Here is a 19,432-nt window from a genome sequence, read left to right on the forward strand (position 1 = left end):
CTGTCAAGAAAGCTTTTTTAGGTCTTCCCAGCACTGTAAAGCTTTGGGGAGCTCTTGAGTTAAATAATGCATTTGCTAGCAGACGTCTGACAACTAATGTTTTAACAAGCTGCCTAGGATAAACTTCCATGGTTATGTTATTGTTTTGTAATGAACTTTTAATTTGAGAATAGTTTTAGATTTCCAGGAAAGTGGCAAAAATATAGAGTTCCTGTGTACCTTGAACCTGCTTTTCCTCTAGTGTTAGTAGCTTATATACATTAACAAGTTATTTTTGCTATCAACAAAAGTGCATATTCATTCATAACTCTCTAATTTGTATTTCATATCTTTTCTGTACTCAAGAATTTCATTTAGAATACCACATTATTTAACTGTACTCTTCATGTCTCCTTTGACTCCTCTTATCTTGACTGTGACAGTTTCTCTTACTTTGTTGTTTTTCCATTAATAACCACTAGATTTTTATAAATCAATGCAATTTTCTTCTCATTCTGGACTAACTAAATCTTTATTTTAAATCTTATAACAGTATATTATCTTCATATCATTTAACCTGAATAGAATTAGCAACATCACCATCCATTTTAACTTTCATCATGATATGATTTTCCTGTGCTGTTGCAGTGCCTGTACAATCACTGGTGACATCAAGACGACTCCAAGAGATACAGGGGGCAGGGGTCCCTGGAGGAGGAGGGAGGATCAAGAGAAAAGGAAAAGAGGGTACAAGTCTATAGAATGTGCCCACTATGTAGAAAAAGTCTGGAACATTATCTGTCCAGCTCCACTCATGCATCCTACAGCCAGAATCTTGACAACACTGAGGGTTAAACTCACAGATTTCTCAAATTGAACTTTAGATTTTAGGAGAAATTTTTAATAATAAATCTTAGAGCCAGGGGGGGCTGGGATGTGGCTCAAGCGGTAGCGCGCTCGCCTAGCATGCGTGCGGCCCAGGTTCGATCCTCAGCAGCACCACATACCAACAAAGATGTTGTGTCTGCCGAGAACTAAGAAAAAATAAATAAATGTTAAAATTCTCTCTCTCTGTCCCCCTCTCTCACTCTTCTCTTTAAAAAAAAATCTTAGAGCCAGATATATTAATATACCTTTTTATGGTATCATTTTTCTTCTAATGATATCATTTTTTCTTTTAATAGCCTAGGTCAGTGATTCAGTTATCTTACAAAGAAGCTGACTTAATTTGATCACAGTACTCAATTTTTCTATTCTACCCTTGAATTATTTAACTAAAGAATTCAGGTGTGTCAAAAAGGTAAATGCCTAAAGATCAAATATTCAGATGTAGTTATAACCAATGGTAGATTAAAATTAATTTTTAAATTTTATGTGTTTAAAATTTATGTTAACATAAGTTTTAAATTCACTTGCAGAGATAATAATTAAATAAACACATAATTTTATCTGCAGTTTGTAATTTCAGCTATGTAAACAAAAGAGAATCAGATGTAAGCCATCTCAAATCCTTTTGAAACAAGACAGGGTGCAAGTCAGCAGAAGTAATGGGTTATTGTGCAATGAGCGTAGATCTGAGAGAAATCCTTAACTCCATCCCATTTTTTTTTAACCAGAGGAATGACATAGTGAGTTTCAGTTTCCCTGTCTGTGGAAAGCAGGTAATACTGATGCCTGCCTCATAGTTGGTATTGTTATGGATTAAATGATAGCCATTTGTGAAAGTGTTTTATACTATATATTACTGTACAAATATTTTCATTATATTATATATACATACTGTCTACACAGTCTGGACTTTATATAATTCACCATTTGAATCTTTTCACAATAATTGCATGAGATTCATAATACTTGCTATAAAATATAGAGATATTGTCAAACTTTAAGTATTAGCTGTTTAAAGCATAATTGGCAATCTCAGAAGATAAGAAGAAAAATATCAGTAGATTTGAATAAATCTGACATGCAAAAATAGTTCCAGCACTATAAAACTGTGGTTGAATTTAAATGCTAAGATCAAGTTTGATGAACTTAGGGAATTCTTGAAATGGATTCAAAATAAATGTTGAGGACATGAAATGTATCTAAGTCAAAAAGCACACCTTGACTTTAGGAATCTCACACCCAAAACATTTCCTTCTAGAGATTGTTCATTTTCTAAGTTCTCACTGTTTTAAGCCTTGTCTTCTTGTTTGTTTTTTTTTTTCCATTGCTGTTTTGTTTGGCTTTACCCTTGTATATAACCAAGTACTTCAGAAGCTCTTGGACTTCCTATATGGGGAGGAGTTCTAGCAAGAGTATATTGTCTCTTTTTATTTTTTGCCTCCTCCTTTCACATTATCCTTCTTTCTCTCCTCCCTTCTCTTGTTCTCTTGCTGAAATAGAAGCAGATACACACACCATCTTCATTTCACCTTTCTCTCTGAAACTCTTGAGTTGGCTGATTCTTTTACTTTCCACAGTAAGAGTAGACCTCCCTGGGTCTCTCCAACCACTTCCTTCTCAGATTCCTGCTTCTTCCATCTATGTTGTTTTTAATTTTCATTGTACATAAGATTTGTTTTCAAGTGTCTCCCAATCTCTAGATCTCTTTCCCCACCTTCCTTAAGCACCAGTTAATAGCCTTCAGCTCTCCATCTTTGGTTCCATCACAGAAGCTTAAACAAATAACCTTATGAATATCATAATGGTATGCATCCCAAACTCCTTTACTCTTATTGCTGTTATATCCAAACCACTTCAACCTCCACCTTTGTGATATCATCTTCCAAGTCACCTCTTTGGCTGCACCATTTTTGTCAATCAACTTGACTAAACATTTGTGATACTATGACCTGGGATATCTTCTCTCCTTCCTGATCCCTCAGTTTATTCCTCAGTCCCATTAAAACCTCGATTGCCACCTAAATAGCATCAGTCCCAGAGTTAGCCATTTTAACAATAATGCCAGAATTCCCTAAAAGATCTTACCTCCTTGGGTAACACCTGAATTCTCTGCTTTCACACCCAAGTTATTCATAATTGCTGTAAACAACCACAGGGCACTGCTAATTTTTGCTAGTACAGAGTCATTGAAGCTCACAGCAGCTATAATTTTGTTTTGTTGTTTTCCACATCTTTCATCCTACCAGTAATTATTCCCAGCATTTTTCTTTCTCACAGCATAAGATATCACCTCCAATTTACAGAGATTACTGAAAGCCTCTGGCATCAGTATCATCAGTTTCTGGACCTCAGAAACCCTCATCTTCTGAACTCAGGAGGGTTTTTTCTCCATACAGCTTATTTTGTATTTAGTATAATCTTCCTCTGACCTTAAGAATCTTATTGCCCACCTAAAATGATAAAAAGCAAACTTCATAAAAACAAATAATTACATACTATGAGTGTATTAGTATTTAATCACTGAAAGAGTAAAGCTTGGACAGAAGACAAACCTTAAAAAGTACGTAATCAAATAATATTTTTCAGATGAGGAAAATAAATACCAGGAGTTAAGGGATTTTCCCAAGGTTTCATAGTAAAATTAGAGGCACGGAACTTGAAACTGTCATTCTGAGTCTCTCTGAATTGTACCACACACCACCTTCAAATCAGTGTCAGATATTCATGAATCATACTATTGTTTACACTTTATCCAAAATTTAAAAAGTTGGCCTTCCATTTTCTTCAATTCCATATCTGCAGGTTCAATCAATGGTACATTAAAAATGTAAAGGAAAGAAATTGTATCTGTATTGAATATGTACAGCATATTTTTCTCATCATATTTCCTAAACAATTCAGTATAACATCTAATTGCATAATGTTTACATTTTATTTGGTATTGTAAGTTATCTAGAGAGAATTTAAAGCATACAGGAAGATACATACAAATTCTCCACTTTAAGTAAGAGATTTACCATCTAAAAATTTTGGTATCTGCCAGGGTTCTACAACCAATCCCTCTTATATACCAAGGGATTACTGACTATATTCACTTTAAATACAGTGTGTTGTCAGGAAAACTTCTCAAAGTTTCATTGTTACAGCTATACCCATTTCTCATAAAATCTGTAATTCTAGTTTATAACCCCATTTAAATTCTACACACCTTCCATATTACCCACAATGTTGTTAAAGTAAATCATTTGGATTGTATTTGAATCCCACTTACTAGAATTATGCAGGCTTAGACATGTTTCTTTACCTCTTTTAGCCACAATTTCTCCATCTGTGAAATAGGCTTAAATTCAGTATCTTACATAAAACATTTTTCAGAATTTTTGGCAAATAGTAGACACTTAACAAATGTCTGTTCTTGGCCTTGAGAATCCTTAGATATCCTCCTCCATTATTCTTTTCTGTCTTTCCAGATCTCCTGGTAACCTCAATTCTACTCTCTCTACTTCTGCCACAGACAGGGTGGCTCATATAACTCTTTGACAGGATTTCAGAGTCCAGAGCTCCAGTCTCTACTTTCTCCACAGCTCATTTTCACCTTAACTTCTTACCTGGCTTCATAGTAGCACTCTAGTTAAAATGTGTTCAAGACCAAACTCATCGCCTCCTTTTCAACCCACCCCTCATCAGCAAATGGCAATTGCCCCACTGCTTCTAGTAATAAGGATAAAGGTTTTCTTTGGTTACATTGTAATTTTATAAATGCATAGTGTACTAGAAATCACATTTCCACTCTGCCATGACTGGATATGAGAAATTGTTTTGAATCAGCAATCAATTGAAATTGGTGCCATTGTGGTAGAAGGTCTTATGCAGTGAGCCCCATGTATTTTCCCCCTGTACTCAGAATTATTCTTTGATAGATTGTGTGCCAAGGAGAAAGTGGATAAGAGGTGAAAGGGGATTCAGTATCTACCTAATATTAATGTAAAGTTGCTAAAAATTGTCCAGGGTTCTTTCTCAACGTACTGAAGAAGCCTTTTATTGTTAAGCCTTGCATCACTGTAAAGGACTTCAAGGTAACATGGAAACTAAGCCATATTCTCCACTGTAGCCAAAGCCAGACTCTGGAGAGGAGCATATTAGACCTTATCTTCCAGACAGACTACTATAAAGATAAGGCGATAGAGTCAGTTCTTCTAGGCTCAGTCATATAAAGGTACATACTACCAGAATCCCCCAGCTTGTTTACCTAGACCACCCCCATCCTTACCTCCTATTAGTTAACACACTTCTGAAGAGTAAAATAAACTTGCCTACTGAATTGAGAAGGCCCACACCTTCCAGTGTGACCTAAGTTGCAGGATCAGATTTTGACCTTCTCTCCTGGCTTTCCTATAACTGCACACCTCTTTTGATGGACCTGTACTTTCCATCCCATGCATCTCCTTTGCCCATCTACTACTGCCCAGTGTAGAAATCAACAACAAAAAGATCAAAGAAAATTTCTGTTAGAAAGAATGGGTTGATTTAGGATGTCTTTATCTTATCATAGAGGAACTTTAAAATATGCATTTGTCCATTAGTATCCACTCTGTAGCATAGTATATTAGGTACTAATATAGTAAGTAGAACATTTCATTTTACCCTCATACATCACCTAAAAGGAAATATGATACCTTTTTGTGGGGGGATTGTTGTTAGAGAACTCAGGTTTATGATTCCGGTGTACCCAGATGAGCTAGTGCTCTGAAATTCTGGGCCCCGAGCTGAGGTTATGTGGAACTGTTGTAGGAAATTTGATATCATTTCTTTTAACCATTACAACATTGGTGAGTTTGAATTACTGAACTGTGTGACCAAGAATCATGCACAGGAATTCTTCAATAAGTAGTACACAGATGCAGAATGAATGCAGTGAAATACCTCCAAGCGAAATCACAAGTGACCTTCACCACAGGCAGCAGTTTCTCAAAAACTGTAAGCTTACATTTCTAAGAGCTATATTAAAAAAAAAATCTAGCACTAAACTACACTCTTACAGGGATGAGTAATTAAGTAACACTTTTACAAAGACCAAAACTGTAAAGTAATATAATGTAATGTAATGTAAACCAATGTTTCTTCTTCATTTCCCCCTCTGATGCCTGTCTGTATCATATGAGGCATCAACCTTTATAAAGCTGGATATTTAAGGTCTTTCTGTTCAGAAGTCTGGACCATCTTTAGTTTTGTTGCTTTTAGGCATGATGTAACAAACTGGACCAGGCAGTTTAACATGTAAGGAGTGAATATAAGGCCTAGGAGTGTCATAGCAAGGGGTCTTGCCAGGGGCAAGAGCCAGGCTTCCCAGCTAGGTTCACCTCTTGAATTTTTCAAGTTTCCATTGTCATAGCAACTCCAGATCACCTTCACCCATGCTGACCGGTTCCAATTGGATTACAGATTTTATGGTTAGAAGGAACCTTTTTTTTTAATCTCTCAAAGTTTCAGAATCTGGTCTCTGGCAGTTAACAGATAGTTTGCTAAAGAATGTGACATTCTGTCCACTTAGGCCAGGCAGGGCTGCAAGTATCTTGCTTCTTGGAAAAGAAAGCATGTGGAGGTGAAATATGGTACCCTTCTATTAGTGAGAAGCTTAGGTTCAGTAGGGTAAAGTGATCTTCCTGAGTTATAAATGAGACAGAATTAGGATACAAATCTGTGTGTGTGTGTGACATCAAAACTTGTGTTTTATCTTCTGTTTTGTACAGTAACTTAGGCAGAATTTATTATAATTCTTATAATTTTTTAATCTATATTCTTTTGTTTGTTAGTTTGTTACCGAGGATTAAACCCAGGGGTGCTTAACCACTGAGCCATATACCCAGCCCTTTTTATTTTTTAAGACAGGGTCTTGCCAAGATGCTTAGGACATTAATTACATTACTGAGGCTGGCTTTGAACTTAAAATCCTCCTGTCCCAGCCTCCTGAGCCACTGGGATTATCAGCATGTACCATGGGCTTTCCAGTGTTCTTTAGTAGAACAGGTATTTTTTGAGTGTTTTTTGCTAGGGCTGGAGTTATAGAAAATAATCCCAGATTCTTGCTGTCAAAGAACCTATAGTTCAAAGGACAAATGTGTAAACAAAAAGTCATGCTATAATAATGATGGCATTCCTCAAAAGCAGCAAAGGCATAGAGAAAGGACTAAATCCATCTGAAAGAATCAGTGAAGGGCTGGGGATGTGGCTCAAGCTGTAGCGTGCTCGCCTGGCATGCATGCAGCCCGGGTTAGATCCTCAGCATCACATGCAAACAAAGATGTTGTGTCCGACGAAAACTAAAAAATAAATAAATAAATATTAAAATTCTCTCTCTCTCTCTCTCTCTCTCTCTCTCTCTCTCTCTCTCTCTCTCTCTCTCTCTCTTAAAAAAAAAGAATCAGTGATGTTTCAGTAGTGTTTAAGCTAGACCCAAAGAATGAATAGGAATTTCTCAGGTGAACAAAAGGAATGATATTTGTTTTACAAAATAAATAAATAAAAGCAAGGGTAAATGTGAAAAAATACCAGTGATTTTCTAGTGCTCTATGTAAGGGGATGGCCAGAGAGAAAAGTAAGGACCAGATAAATCAAGGACCAAATAGATAGTGGGGTGTTGACCATCTGTAATGCAGAGAGACATGTTAGTTTTATTCTCCTTACCAAATGATGGCATTGAAGAAATTTAAGCAGGGGAATGACATGACCAGTTTTACCCCTTTAAAAATTCAATTTGAAAAAATATAAAGTACAAATTAAAGAAAACTTATGAGATTGAGAATAAAGGAAATTTATATAATGTTCCAGCAGAGACAGGAGCATCAGTATCAAGTAGTGGGGAGGAGACAACAGGAGCACCAGGGCCGGGTGAGCAGAGAGAAAAGGGGAATAGTATTTGGTTCACCACACAAGCCTCAAAACCTTTTATCATCCCGGATTCTTGATCTACCCACCTGACTTTTCTGTAAACTAATAAAAGATAATAGTTTTTCAATTTGTGATATGGCCGTTCATTTACTCCACATGATAAGCACTTATTTTGCTTTTTTTTTTTACATTTTCACATCTGGATCATAAAATAAAAAATTCTGGGGAAGTCTCATAAATTTTATGCAATCTTTCAACTTTATCGTCAAAACTTCAAAGTTAAAAACATATGGTTCATCCATCCAGCTCTCCTAGTATGTGAATTTTTGGTCTGGAATTTATTTCCAGTCAAGTTGTAATGTAAAATCACACATAAAATTGCCATACTTACTCCACATTACAAGTTATGATATTGAATTAGGTATAATTTTTCATTTTTCTTTTCCTTTTCCCTTAGCAAGTCTCAAGAGTTACAACTAGTGAACTACTTTTTTCTGTATGTAGCATATATTAATCATAACCTGCTTGTTTCCTATACTTCACAGAAAAAGTGCATTTTTCTTCTTTGTAAAAAAATATAAATATATCTTCTCTGGATTCATAAATATGTACATTCGTATGTGTACACACAGTCATACATGCACATAAAGACACATATATTTATTACACCAACATTCAGACTTTATAATGTATAACTAGCAGGTTAGCAGGTACTAAAAATCATTTTGACCATCCTTTAACACTAATTAGGGTATGCAAAAACTTTATTCTATTTCCCTGTAATGTATATAAAGAGATCATAGGTTAGTTTAACCAAATTTATTAAAATAGTTTACTTTTTGTAAATTAGAAAACACAGAATTGTAAATTTGCAACTTAGAAGAATGTGTTTCTGTCAAAATTTTTAGAAGTACAGGAAATTGATTTTACTAGAACAGTTTAAAATTATTTCAAAATTAATAGATTTTTGTTCAATATTTTTAAAATATTTTGCTGTCAGTGAGATATTTACCATTAAAGTATCATTGTAATGCTTTGCTAGGTACATCCAAAAATAAGAGAGTGGAGTCTTAAAACTGTATGAAATAACTGCCTAAGATCATAATATTAACTTATGTGTCTTTAAGACAGCATTCTCTAGAATCTAATTTAATTGAAATGGCTTTGCCTGTGTAAACTTCTAAGACTTCACTGTTTAAACTAATAAGATTTCACTGTTTAGTTTTGCCTCAAGCAAATGCAGCGTTTTGTTTGTTCATAAAACATTGGATTAAATGTATAGACTGATATGAATAGCTCTCCATCATTCCACATATACCACTGGCAATTGCCCCTTTGCCTAGGATGTGGTGTATTATTGTCATTGAGAACAAGACTCTATTCTTAACTTGCTCTTTGGGGAAAATGAGGGTTTCACAAGAAAACCTTCTCTCTCCTTACCATCATAAATAGTATTCAAATTTAAAAGACTCTGTGAAGGGCCTGGAGTTGTAGCTTAGTGGTGGAGCACTTACCTAGCATGCATAAGGCACTGGGTTCAATTCTCAGCACTGTGTATAAATAAATAAATAAAATAAAGGTCCATCAACAACTAAAAAGAATTGTTTTAAAAAAGAAGAAATGCAACTACTAGTATTCTTGATAAAGTGAATTATTAAATATTTGTTTTCAAAGTACAATGAGTTTTTACTCTTAAAATTAGCTTAGGGTTTGACTTTTTGTAGGATGTTACAGGAAATTCATTTTGCTCTCCCCATCCAACTGTAGTTTATTCTGTTTTTATTTGGATGAATACTAATTTAGTGATAAAATGATTGATTTTTTTGTTTTTGTTTGTTTTGTTAAAGCTAATGTAAGATTTCCAATGGGAGAGGGTGAATGCCTTGATGTTCTTGTAACATGTGCTATTTACCTATTCAGGCAATGCTGGATGTGGCTGCAAACCAAGGTTGGCTGGTGACTGCCCTGAATACCACCAATCTCATTCAGATGTTGATCCAGGGCCGGTGGTTAAAAGATTCTTCTCTTCTTACCTACCAAACATAGAACAGCACCATCTTCACCTTTTCAGGTAATTGTTGTAATTTGCAATGTAATTTTTTAAAAGTTTTTTAATGCATTTTTTGGGGGAGGAGTGGGTATTTTGGGGAATCAGACCCAGGGCTTCATGCATGCTAGGCTGTACCACTGAGCTACACCCCCAGATCCCCAAAAATTCCCTTATTAAAATACATATAGACACTGGAATTTCATGTGGTGCCTACAATATTGATTCTTTGGAGTAAAAATGCCCCTTTACCACAAGGAGACCTGCCCTCAGTACCAAGCTGAACCACAATTCATTTTAACCTTCTCCTACCTAAATTGTGTGTTCTCCCTTTGCAATATTAAATATGTTTCTATTTTAACTGCATTTATTTCTATACATTATCAGCTTTATTTAAGAAAACATTATTAAGGTGCTTTGTGATCTAAAACCAAGATAAATTGGCAGCTTCTGTTAAGTAGAAGAGACTGAGGGATCTGAAATCCATTGTCCAAAGTAAACCATGGGGGGCTGGGTAGGGCTCACCTAGTACATGCAAGGTGCTGGGTTCAAGCCTCAGAACTACAAAAAAATAAATAAATAAAATAAAGATATGTGTCCTATGACAACTAAAAGAAAATGTTTTTAAAAAAAATAGTAAATTATGGATCTGAAATGTCCAAAACTAGATAGTCAGGTGTAATGGGAGTTCAAGATATAATCTGTACTGAGTTTGTAATAGTATCGAATAATTTAACACTTAGGTCTCACATACATGGCTGCAAATGTTTTAACAAGGAAAAGAACATTACAGTATACACGCTAGATTGAAAGTGTTTAAATGAAAATATCCTTTCACACCAATGTTTCACAGCAGTTGAGATACCTTGAAGCCAGAATGTTATTTCAAAGTTATGGAGATAACCAAAATAGTCTGGCTTGCCATCATGCACCCTCTACCTCTTGTCAGCTGCATGAGGATCACAGTTATTTAAGCCATCCAAGTGCAGATGCCACCAAGAACCTCAGGAACACCTGGGGTCCCCTAAGAAAAATCCCTAATTTGAATCAAGTGTACTGGGTGACAGGGTGACAGGTATGCTTGATTCCCTACCATAGGATGTCCCTGGAAACTAACAGACACATTCAGAAAGTGAGCCATAGCAGCAACAGGTGGCAGGGAGAGAAGGTAGATATATCTACAACTTGTCAGAAGCTCTGCTGGTAAGGTTCTGAAGGTTATGTGAGTTGGATTTCAGTAGTATAGAAAGCACATTAAAGGCACAACCTCACACAGAATCATCTATGAGGGAATCTGCTGGAGGGTGTAGGAGATTTGGTCCAATTTTCTTATCACCCTTAAAAATTCAATATTAATATAATTTCGACTATATTTTCTTCTTACCATAACATTTAGGTGGCTCGTGTTCCTGTGATCTGGCACAACTTAAACTTATCTCAAAATTCTCCAAAGTGTACTTTAAATTCTGTGCTCCCCAAACTTAAAATTTAAAAACTTTATTCAAGTAATTATAGTAGACACTTGCACACATTCACCAAAATCATGTCAGGGTTTCACATCAGCACTTTTATCTCCATGGAAATATTGTTTCACATCGGTGCTTCCTATAGAAACACATCCACTTCATATGAACTCTTTTATGTATTTACTGAACCTGATACATTATTTACAGTTTACAGATTTCATATAATGATAGTGATACAGCCTTAGGTTGATATAAAGAATGTTAGCCAATATTTAAAACTTAATATAATGGCCTATAAAGAGTTATATGATAATTTTTTAACAATTGTTAATATTATACACACCAATGTTATCAGAAATCTTACTTGTGCTTTGAAAGAGTTATTTTGTTGGTGTTGATATAATTTCTAAGGAAATGGAAACCAGTTATAAAGTGCTCATGTGTAGGTGCCAAACCTCCATTGAGTGCCTCCCTGATTCATGCCTGTGTATGGAAAGAACATATATTCAGCTCCATGTTTGAGAAGGAGCTGCAGGCCACCAAAACAAAGCAGGTAAGGCCGCCTTACTCTGTGAAGTTGTACCAAGAGTTTTCTAACTTAGGGTGTGTGTCTTGAAGTCAGTCCCACCTGTGTTAAAATTCTGTCTTTGTCATTTACTAACTATAGAAATATTATATATATCTTATGACATTCTTGTGAAAGTTAAGCAAAATAGTATTATGTAAGCTGCTTTATATAGTTCTTGACATAGAATAATAATTGAACAAATGATAGTAATAGTGATTAATAACATTACTGGCATTATGAGAACTTGTTCAGTATAAGGCTTTCAAGCTCACTTTGGAAGGCTCCATTTAGCCTTTACATCACCAGATTGCATTACCCAGGAACCTACTCCATCTCTTCTAGGGAGTTTTGCCCTTTTATGGTAGGGTATATTTTCATCTAATTCCTTCAATTATTTATGTTCCACTCTTATTTTAATTACATTATTGTTCCTAGATTCAAAGAGATTCTTTCAAATAAACTCCTTATTTGTTCACTATGTAACTTATAAGGAAAGTTAAATCTAAACAATCTTTGGAAGGCCAAAAACCAAATGAACAATGCCAGATACTTGGCTTTCTAGCCTTTTAAGTCTTAAGCAGTTTTACCCTAAATGTGTCAAAGTGAATGTTCAGGATTTATAACATAATTATATTGATTTGTATGTGCACATATTAAAGAAACTTTTAAAGCATGTCTCTTTTTCTTTCCAAGTAAAACTTTTTTTTGAACAAGATGTGTTATAATTAGTTCAGGGAGAATTCACAAGTAAACTTACTAACTTATTTGCATAAATTTCCATTCTGTTATCTTTAAAACCAAATGCAAATTGGCTCTGTCTAATATGATGATGGTTATTTGGCTCAAAAGTTCTTTAATTTTCAGAGCAATCTGGTGTTGGCTTTGCAGTGAGGTGATCCCATACAAATCCTGAATTATTCCAGAAATTAGTATGTTTAAAGCATCAATTTAAGTGCTAATTGCAGTAGTAATGAGAAAAAGCAGTACAACTGTGAGATTTGCATCTCCTACCCATCAGTATGCCTGGAACGGTTGCTGACTGGCAGAGGATTTGGCTGCTAATTAAATAATTGTATGCATGGCAGTGCTCTTACTTGATTCAATAGATGAAGATTAATCCTCAGATAGATATGTTTGGCTGGTATTGAAATATCTTAGCAGTTTCTTTTAAAAAGCTCATGTTTTATATACATAAATACATATATACCAAATAAATATATGTGTACACATTATAAGTTAAAACATAATAATAAGTCCTACAAAAAGATGTCATATGTAAATATAAGCCAGTTAGACATTTGGAAGCTTTGTAAAGAAAAATCTCAGTGAGTTGCTAATATCAGAAAACATCATATTGTTGACTAATTTAATGGTATGAGTATAAAAGCATATGAAGTCCTGCTTTGTGTGGTAAATGTTAGTTGCTTTGTTTCACAAAATTAAATGTTTTGAAGAAATTGTATATTTAAGTGTTCCCTCGACCACTTTTCTGTGTCGGCCAATATTAGAACATTAATTGGTGCAGCTTCTGAACTCAGTGATTTTTGGTTCTAGTAGGAGATAGACCATCATTTGTACTTGAAGTACATTTTGTAGCTTGACAATTTCAATTTCAGAAGTCTAGTTGTAGGCATAATTTCAAATTCACAAGACAAGTTATAGGATTGGAGTTGAATTGAAATTTTGCATTGGATCTATTTTTTTATCTTTATTTTTTTTTAATTCCTAAGTGATAGTTTGGTTCATCAGGGCTACTGCGTTTAATTACATATACCAGCAACACTAAAGTCTTAGCAAACAGAAAATTAAAGCTTATAAGGAAATCCATACCATATATAAAAGAACTAAAAGGAAAACTAAAATTAAACTCATTGTGTAACTTTTAAAATGACCTTAGGGCTGGGGATGCGGCTCAAGCGGTAGCACGCTCGCGTGCAGCCCGGGTTCGATCCTCAGCACCACATACCGACAAAGATGTTGTGTCCGCCAAGAACAAAAAAAAAAAATATTAAAAAATTCTCTCTCTCTCTCTCTCTCTCTCTCTCTCTCTCTCTCTCTCTCTCTCTCTCTTAAAAATAAAATAAAATAAAATAAAATGACCTTAGAAAGTAACAACTGATAAAACAGCTATTAAGATTTTGTCTTGGGCTGAGGTTGTGGCTCAGCAGTAGAGCGTTCACCTAGCATGTGCGAGGCCCTGGGTTCGATCCTCAGCACCCCATGAAAATAAATAAAGATATTGAGTCAAACTACAATTAAAAAATAAATAAATGTTAAAAAAAGGTGTCTTGACCAATAGTTACATTACCACATAATTGTGAATGTTAAAAAAAAAGGTTACAGTTACCTAGTCCTAAAGTTTATTGTGTTATATATACTTTCCATGAATATAAGATTCACTCCTTGATTTGTTCATTCAGCATTGTTAAGCATGTACTATTGGAATACTGATTACCCACAAATATCTTTTAATTTAAAAGGCAAGAATAAAGTTGGTAAAATATTTCTACTCTTTTAATATGTGTGATTTTAGCTGGTACTTTCAGCATGATAACGCCAAAAAAAACCTATTTGTTTCTACAAGGAACCCTAGTCTTACAGGATTCCCTGTGTTATATAACAAGTGTCAATGGATTATACTGACATTAACAATTGCATCACAGATTTATTTTCAGATTTCCTTTATATCGCTAAGTAATGTTTTCTACCTTAAATGTCACATAAACGTTAAAATAGATGCTTCTCTTTAAAAAAATAGCAATAAACACTTTTAATCCCTCTTTTTTAAGTATAGTCAATAACCACTCAATATGAAGAGGCATTTATAATAAGTTAAAAGTTTAGATAATAATTTTTTGGTTTATAAAAAAAACTTAAAGAGGATTTTATAAAACACTGTTCTACATATATTCACCTATGTACAAGAAAAACTAGGGAAACCTGAATAATCAGTGGATTGTGTCAATGTCAGTATCCTGGTATTGAAAAATGCCACCATTGCATGATACTGGGTAAACGATGCAAAAGATGTCCATTATTTCTTTCAATTGCATCTAATTCAGAATTAATCTCAAAATTAAAAGTTTGATTTTTTTCTAAAATTACACTATTTCTTAGTTGAATACTCCATGTGACATTTTTTGTTGTTTTTCCTTTTTTTTAGGCATGGAATTTTTTATCTCATTTGCCAGTGATAGATGTTGGCATAAGTGTTAAAGGCTCATGGGATGACTTAGCTGAAGGACACAATGAACTCTCTGTCTCAACTCTGACTGCAGACAAACGAGATGACAACAAATGGATCAGATTGCACGCTGATCAGGAGTATGTGCTCCAAGTCAGCTTGCAGAGAGTTCACTTTGGGTTCCACAAGGTATAGTATTTGGTCTCCATTCTCAAATATTTGGCACCAACTACCAGCATGTGCCACCACACATATCTTTTCTATTACTAATGTGTCCGTGTCATTCATGAATCCTGCTTTCTCAACTGGCCTTAACCAGTAAGAGTCAGTCTTTGACAGTAGTCAGTCAGTTCTCATGTGCCATTTTTCAACCCCAGAATATCCACCTTACATAGTCATATATTGCCTGGAGTACTATTCTCAAAGTGTGGTTTACACGCTCAGTCTAGCAGAATTTCCTGGAGTGCCTTTATAGTATAGATTCTTGGCCCCACTCCTGAATGACTGAATCAGAATCTCAGGGTCTGAGCGATTCGCAAAACTGAAGCTCTTTTTGGTGCCCCACTTGATCCTTTTTGTTTTGGTTTGTTTTTTTCTCGTACCTAGGATTGAATCCAGTGGCCTCACACATACTAGGTAATGCTCTACCATCCCCAGTCCCCCCATGTACACATGATTATTAAGGACATTAAAGTTTGAGAAGTACTGCACTAGAGGCACTTTGGTATAGGAAACACATCAGGCCAGATGCAGATGAAATTGAAGCTTTCCTTCTTAGCTCTATTGAATTTGAATTAGAAGCTAAGCTTTTCTGAGACTCAGTTGCCACATCTAGCTGCTTCCTTCATTATAATGCACATGAGAGAGCTTTGTCAATTTCATACAGACCAAAAATGTACAGTAGTTTTATTTTAAATTACTATGCTCTTTTCTGTAGCCTCTGACACCAAAATCAATTATTTAGTCCTCTAAGAATATTAGTACACATAGTGTGAGCTGACTGGTTTTTAATACCATAGTAATTAAAATAAGAAAGAATTTGTCCATTTTTTTTCTTTTTATCCTAGTGGATTCAGGGTTTTTAATATCTAGAGTAACCCTCTGGGATGAGTAAGCTTCTCTGTTTTCATAGAATAGTCATGTGTATTGTTATAATGTCCTTTCAGTACAGGTCTCACTTTATTTCATTTCTAATACTAAATATCAGCCAATACGAACATGAACTGATAGGCCTCTAGCATTTCAGAGCTTCAATATGAGCATTTCTAGATGACTTACTAAATTCCAGCTTCCAAAAATAGTAATAATCATAAACTAATCATATAAATAGTTATAAAAATCATAATAATAAAGATAAAATCATGGAGCAAAGGTAGATTTCTTTTTTTTAACCTTCAAAATCTACTTTAAAATTAGATGTAATCATGTTCAAAAAAATTGTAGATGTTATTCCTAACTGCTATGGAACTATATATTACTCTCTGGCTCTGTTTTAAAATGCTATAACTGAAGCATCTCCCCTTGGAATACAGAGTGAAATCTCAATAGGAACATGTCATTATTAATATGTTTTATGCCATAAAGTCATTGTCTTAAAGACACATTATAGTAACCTTGTTTTTGTAAAAGTTGATCCAAGATAAAGACTCCAGATTCTGTCATTACATTAGTACTAGTCTTTTGTTTTTAATTTTTTAAAAAATATTTTTTAGGTATAGTTGGACACAATGCCTTTATTTTATTTACTTATTTTTATGTGGTACTGAGAATCAAACTCACGGCCTTGCACGAGCTAGGCAAGCGCTCTACCATTGAGCTACAACCCCAGCTCCGACTTTGGTGCTAGTCTTAAATTGTGGTGATTCCTGTGTGTTACAAATTGCATGACTTATAGTTCCTCACTCCTCAAAGAAAGGAACTTTTGATATACTATGTGCTTTTTTATGTGTATTTTATTCTTGGGTGGAAAGAAGATATTGATCTGATATTATGCTTATTATCTTGAGTTACACAGTCTAGTCTTGACTGGTTTTTGTTTGTTTTCCTAAGCATCAGTTCTTTGTAAATAAGACTGGGAAGATTTGGTTCACATGGCTATATCTCTGTTTGTTTGTCTATAAGTGGGGTATTAATGTTAATTGGAGGAATGGCTTGAGATTTTACTAATTTGATGTCAGGATTCAGAGCTTTATTCTTTCTGAGCCAAATATTCTGGTAGTAGTAGCTCAAAGGGTTTTCTGTATGCCCTGAAGAAACATACAAAAACATATCAATCACCACAAAGGAAGGGAATTAAAGACATCCCAGATGGAAGTGCTGAACTCTTTTTCTTATGGCCTTCTGGTAAGACCCTAGTGCCTTTTTTTTAGTTGTAATTGGACACAATATCTTTATTGTATCTATTTATTTTTATGTGGTGCTGAGGATCAAACCCAGGGCCCTGCACAAGCTAGACGAGCGATCTACTGCTGAGCCACAATTTTAGCCCCGAGCGGTGCCTTTTAACCACCTCCAAACCATGTGAAAAGTGTAGATGTAGTCAATAGTTTATCTTTTTCTGTGGTTTATAGGGAAAGCAAGAGAGCTCTGCAGTTACCCCTTGATTTCCCAAATCAAAAGATGAAGGATGGTTCTTGATATTGGAGAAGTGGACAAGAGAGAACTTCTTGCTTTAAGACAAGTAGGATATGTTCGAAATCATCACATTGCTTCCCTTTCTTTTTTCACCACTGAAATACCCAGAAGGTAAGCAGAATCTTACCACCAAAGTTATAAAAGAATTAAGTGTGACTCTGATTAGGAAACCAGTTTTACATTTTTGTTCTGCTTTCTTATTCTAGGTATATCTACACTCTCTATCTCATGAGTGACTGCTACCTTGGTCTGGACCAGCAGTGTGACATTTATCTCAACGTCACACAAGCAAGCATTTCCATGCAGGTCCACACAGAGGTCTCTGATGCCTTCTCTGACCTGGCAATACAATAACCTGACACAAACAGTGCATTTGAAGGAATTTGTTAAGGAATCTGGCTGTTCAGTCATCTGGACAAAGTTGAATTACTTGATGTCTGCCTTGACAGAATCTACTCCTAACCTCAAGACATCCAGGAAATTAACAGTGGCTGCAGTACTGACTCCAGCGACACCAAGTTAGCCACAGTGGCCTTTTAACAAATGTTGCCTTTTATAATATTGTCTTCTTTCTTTACATGTAAAATGAATGAGCATGTAGAATAATCTTATAATTTGTGTATATTTGAGGTTATATGAGTTATCAATCAAATTTTACATCTCATAATGTACTGTTTACATGAATACTGGTTTTTCCTTTTTTAAATACAAACTACATTGAGGTGTGACCATGTTAGGATTTTAACTCTGCATCATAAAATGTATAAATCTATGAGGTGATATACAGTGTGTCTTGTGAGCAAAATTTATACTGTGATCTGATCACGATGAAATGATTTCAAAAATTTCTTATAAATGTTAATAATATATGATGTAAAACTATATTTCAGAGTCCAATGACAATTAAAAAAAGATAAAAGAATATACTGATCTTAGAAAAGGTAGATACAATACTGGTGGAAATAAAATATACAGAGTGCCACTTCAAGACAAGCTGACTTAAGTTTTTCTCCTGCTTCTCTGGCTGACTCAGGTTTTTCTCCTGCTTCTCTGGCTGACTCAGGTTTTTCTCCTGCTTCTCTCCCTTTATATCCCTTTTTCCTATTCTGCCCTCTTTTTCTTTCTCTTCTACTTCAAGACTACTTCTCTTTTTGACATATTTATTTATGCAAGGAGGAAACTACAGTCTAACTTATGAAGTAACATGTGGAGACAATTTTTGGTCTTTATCATCCACTTCCACAGATAGGTTCCCAAGTATAATCATGGAAATATCTATGTCCATAAAGTTCCTTTTTGGAAAAATATTGTTTGAAACTAAAATGTTGTTAAAGTTCAACATCCACATAGTATATATTTTAGTGGAATGCAATTCTGTCTTTGAAAAGTGATTCCTGAATGAATGACCTTTAAATATTTTTTAATTGTCACAAGTAGTAAAATATAAGTTTTTCTAAATTTGAAATTTATGGTTTATATATATCTCCTCTTTCATGCTAAAATAAAAAGAAAAGGAGGAAGAAGAAATAAAAGTAGCATGAAGGGAACCAGCAGTCACTTTCCAAAAATAAAATCTAAATAACTGAGATGAACATGCCAAGTAATGAGGGGATGAGGTGTCCCCAAAAGCTTTAGATAGAGTGAGTTCTCTGTGTTTTGTCTTTTGGAAGTTTATTTCCTAATTGAGATTTGTGCCTTCTCTGTAGTTTTAGTGGAATTTAAAGAAAATGAAGTTTACATGTAGACAACAGTTACCAGTCCATACAGAAACTTGCAAG

The 19,432-nt window shown here is 34.7% G+C and overlaps 1 protein-coding gene across 6 annotated transcripts in view; it reads left to right on the forward strand.

Moving 5' to 3' along the window:
* The window catches only part of LOC144373358 (biotin--protein ligase-like), a 62,547-nt gene extending 44,104 nt beyond the window's left edge, over nucleotides 1–18,443 (forward strand). For 4 of the 6 annotated variants that reach the window (XM_078036458.1, XM_078036461.1, XM_078036460.1 and 1 more), the window contains 4 exons: nucleotides 9,676–9,826; nucleotides 15,000–15,209; nucleotides 17,591–17,765; nucleotides 17,861–18,443. The gene's annotated coding sequence lies outside the window, so the exon portion shown is untranslated. Of the gene's footprint in view, nucleotides 1–9,675; nucleotides 9,827–11,679; nucleotides 11,822–14,999; nucleotides 15,210–17,590; nucleotides 17,766–17,860 lie in introns of all 6 variants that reach the window. The other 2 variants (XM_078036462.1, XM_078036463.1) reach the window with 2 other exon arrangements.
* Nucleotides 18,444–19,432: the final 989 nt, after the last annotated feature.

The sequence above is a fragment of the Ictidomys tridecemlineatus genome, unplaced genomic scaffold (assembly GCF_052094955.1).
Source record: "Ictidomys tridecemlineatus isolate mIctTri1 unplaced genomic scaffold, mIctTri1.hap1 Scaffold_365, whole genome shotgun sequence".
NCBI classification, from domain to species: domain Eukaryota; kingdom Metazoa; phylum Chordata; class Mammalia; order Rodentia; family Sciuridae; genus Ictidomys; species Ictidomys tridecemlineatus.